This window comes from Ovis aries, chromosome 4 (genome assembly GCF_016772045.2).
Source record: "Ovis aries strain OAR_USU_Benz2616 breed Rambouillet chromosome 4, ARS-UI_Ramb_v3.0, whole genome shotgun sequence".
Classification (NCBI taxonomy): Eukaryota; Metazoa; Chordata; class Mammalia; order Artiodactyla; family Bovidae; genus Ovis; species Ovis aries.
The window spans coordinates 88,213,233-88,217,427 of record NC_056057.1 but is presented as its reverse complement, the minus strand read 5'-3'; the positions used below and the strand labels follow the sequence as shown (position 1 = coordinate 88,217,427).

The 4,195-nt window shown below is 43.9% G+C and overlaps 1 pseudogene; it reads right to left on the bottom strand.

Moving 5' to 3' along the window:
- Nucleotides 1–1,246: 1,246 nt before the first annotated feature.
- Nucleotides 1,247–2,019, bottom strand: LOC101122945 (small ribosomal subunit protein uS5-like; annotated as a pseudogene).
- Between the last annotated feature and the right edge of the window lie 2,176 nt (nucleotides 2,020–4,195).

Sequence of the window (4,195 nt, the reverse complement as noted above, 5' to 3'; positions counted from 1 at the left end):
TTTGTAGCAGCAGCAGAAGCCGGAACACAGGCCACCTCTTTCCTGTTTCCTCTCCTTGACTCAGAATGGACAATTATGGGGAACTGGAGAATTGATGCTTTGGAGCTGCGGTGCTGGAGACGACTCTTGAGAGTCCCTTGGACGGCAAGGAGATCCAACCAGTCCATCTTAATGAAGTCAACTCTGAATATTCTTTGGAAGGACTGATGCTGAAGCTGAAGCTCCAATACTTTGGCCACCTGATATGAAGAGCTGACTCATTGGAAAAGACCCTGATGCTGGGAAAGATTGAAGGCAGGAGGAGCAGGGGACAACAGAGGATGAGATGGTTGGATGGCGACACAGACTCAATGGATGTAAGTTTGAGCGAACTTGGGGAATGTGCAGGACAGGGAAGCCTGGCATGCTGCAGTCCATGGGGTCGCAAAGAGTCAGACAAGACTGAGTGACTGAACAACAGCAATGGGCAACAGTAGAGATGCAAGAGATGAGGCATTTGCCCACTATCCTTCAAATTCTTCTCTGGCTCTGTGAGATGGATATGAACGGCTGGGAAGAAAGCCATCCTTGCTGAGTGAAGGGACTCCTCTGCAAATCCCTCAAAATGATTTTTAATGCTTTCAGGTTAACTGTGTGAGAAGCTGGCAGCCAAGAGCTACAACATACCTTGGGATGGCTTGTCCCATCCTTTATTTCTGAGCTATCTCAATCAAACCTCTGAATTTGAATCTAGTGATGTTTCTTCTCCTTTTTCTTCTCCTCCTCCCCCCTTTCCCCCTTCTTCTATTTTGATAAGGGCTGCAGATACTCCTTCTGATGGGGATGTCAGATTTGATGGGGGTAAAGGGGTAGGGAGAAGTCCATGAGCAGTGAGTATCTTTATTCTATTTTATACACATCTCATCTTGATTATGTTTGTTTAGGCAAAATGAAAGTATTGGTTTGCTTTTACCCAACTTTTCCAACCACTTTACTGGTCCCCAATCTCCTTCTTCTCAAGAATTTCATCTCTTCACCATTTCATATTTGATATGTCCAAAGTATGACCCAAAGTGTTACTTGATCTGAGCTTTACCCATCCACCTCCCCACCCCTTATGCCTCTTAAAACTCTAATTTTACTTTCATTTGTGCACTACTGGCAATCTTCAAATCTCTTTCTTTATCTCTCTCTTTTTTACCAGCTTCATTCACTTTATTTTTCTCATAGAAAAGTATGTGGTGGCTATAGTTGGAGCCTGGGTCGCCTACATGGAAACTCTGGTGCAGGTCTCTGCAAGATGGTCAGTGAATTCCTAATACCAAGACTGGGTGAACACTGTCTCCTTCCAGAGATCAGGAGTGAGATAACTATAGATTTGAAATGGCATCAAAAGTGGCCTTGGCCAAGTTGCCCAGAGTGGTGGAGCAGCCCCTGACAGAGGTGTAGCACTCTGTCAGTTCCGGCCATCAGTAGAAGCTTCTTGGGCGCAGGGGCTGAGACCAGGCCAGCGCCCCTGGAGGCAGGCAGGGAGTGGGTGCTCCAGCACACAGCCCCAGTGACCAGTCACCTTGCAAGGGACAATATGGGGCTTACAGATCTTGTTCCCCCAGTAATCTCGTTGCACACTGACAGTGGAGAACTTGCCCAGAGTGCTGGCCCCACAGATGTCAGTGGTTGCCTCCTTGGGAACTTGACCCCAAAACTGACATGTCCCTTGTAATTCCCAATGGCAACAAATGCCTTGAACTTGGTCTGCTGGCTAGCAAAAGGCTGCTTTTGCACAGGCATATTCTTCAAAACCTTCTTCTTGAGGGAGGTCCTGGGGAAAAAAGTCAGTGATCTCAGATCCTTTGATCAGCAGAGCGAAGAGATAGATCTCCTCCAGGGACTTGATCTTCATGTCGTGACCAGGTGGCCCAGCTTGGTGACAGTGGCAGGAGGGAGGTAGGTGGGTGTGGGGGGCGCCGAGGACGGTCCATGTCCTTGGTCTTGCCTCTGCCAGCTTTGCAGCGTTGGCCTCAGCTGTGACCCGGGCATGGACACAGGTGCCCAAGCCTCCCAGAAACCACTACAGGAGGGTGTAAACACACATTGTGTACACCACACTGTGTAAAACACAGAAATGTATTCCAGGGGTTTCCAGGTACTGCTGTGACAGCAGAGGCATCGTCTGCCATTCGCTGTTTTTGCACAGAAGAAGCCAAACACCTCTGCTTTTTTCCCTACATTTTTCTCCAAAGATCCTTATTGACAGCACTGAATTTCTCTGTTGGCCCATCTATAAGTAATTCCTTGAGGCTATTGCAAACACAGCTTCTTCTTCACCCCTAACCTGTATCTATCCATTTCTTTCCTTTCAGACACCATGACGTCTACAGCCTTGGAAATAAATAGATCATCTTGTATAGTCAGATTATATTTTCCATTGATTTTGAAGGTGAGAGAGGCTGCCACCTAGAGAAGATAAAAGCTTTCATGCTTCAGGACCTTATAGCAGGCAAGTTCTGGGATAGAAAATTGTATAGAAAGGCAGTCATCTTACTAAAATTAATCACTAATCCAGGTTCAAATTCACAAATTATTCTTTCTGAGAATAACAGCATCGTGGTTAAAAGCTTGAGCTTTGGAGTCCGCCAGGAAATGGACCTAAGCTTAGTTCCTCAGCAAGGATCTGTGTGTCTTCATTTAACTTTTCTGAGTCTCAGTTTTTTCAAATTGATTGTGACTATTAATATCTACCTCATAGGATAGTGTATGGCTTGCATGGGCTATCATAGATTTAACACTTCACAATATCTGGCATGTAGGTGTTCAAAGATGGTACTTTTCTGATTACCATATAATTATCACATTGTTTGCATTTTACCCCTGCATACATTTGTATTTTAAATGTATTTCTTGTGTCAATAAAAATGTAATTGGTTGATCTAAGAAAGAAGAGGAAAATTTTATTAGAGCCAAATTGAAGATTATAACCCAGGTACAGTGGGAAGCCCCAGTGATTCAAGAGGTAAAGAATCTGCCTGCAGTGCAAGAGAAGTGGATTTGATCCCTGGGTCCAGAAGATCCCTGGAGAAGGAAATGGCAACCCAGTCCAGCATTCTTCCTTGGGAAACCCCACGGACAGAGGAGGCTGGTGGGCTAGAGTTCATAGTGTCGCAAGGAGTCGGACAGGACAGAGCACACACCCAGGAACAGCATCTCAGAGCACTCTGAGAACTGTCCTGTCCATTAGAGGTCAAAGCACAGAGATATAAGTTTTTTGAGAAGAGAGCTGTACTTTAAATGGTATATTTTTGACAGCTGACACAATCCTAGATCTGTAAGTACACAGTGGTGGGTCATTGTGACCCCTTATAAGATGAAGAAGTAATGTTATCTTTTAAGGGATTATCTTATTGGTGCTAGGAGAATGTTGCTGTTTATGCTTGAGCAGGTATTTCTGCCTGTGGGGAGGTTTTGCTGATGCATAATGGAGATACACAGTGCACAGTAGATGCAGGGAGAGGAGACCAATGGACCAAGAAAAATTTTTATGTTCAAATTTTTCTTGTCATAAAATATGAATTGTATTTCTCTTTCAAGACTTTCTAAAGCGTCTGCCTCCAATGCAGGAGACCTGGGTTCAGTCCCTGGGTTGGGAAGATCCCCTGGAGAAGGCAATTGTAACCCACTCCAGTACTCTTGCCTGGAGAATCTCATGGACGGAGAAGCCTGGTAGGCTACAGTCCATGGGGTCGCAAAGAGCTGGACATGACTGAGCGACGTCACACAAAGTGTATATTATATTCTTAGATTCTGACCTGTGCTTTCACTACTCTGTTGTTCATACTTGTTTTTTTTTAATGGAAACATTTCAGGTTATGGTTTTCATGTACTTTAGGATCATTTGCTGCATTTTTTTCACCTGATATCCTATAGAAAATATTGAGGAACTCATTGATCTCATGTAAGAATTAGCTATCTGTGTTTATGTAAATAGTTTTCCTATATTCCCACTTTAAATACATCAGCACAGGAATCAGTCTTCTCCACAGAATGAAAGTAACATAAGCCAACCATCAAAATATTTTTAGGAATACTATGACAAGAATTAAAGCAAAAGAGCTCAGATCCTTGGAAGTTTATATTGGGGTATTTCTACAAATCTACATGCTTTCGATTATATCTGAGTCTGGAGATATTAAGGTTAAACCAAGTCCATGTTAGATTA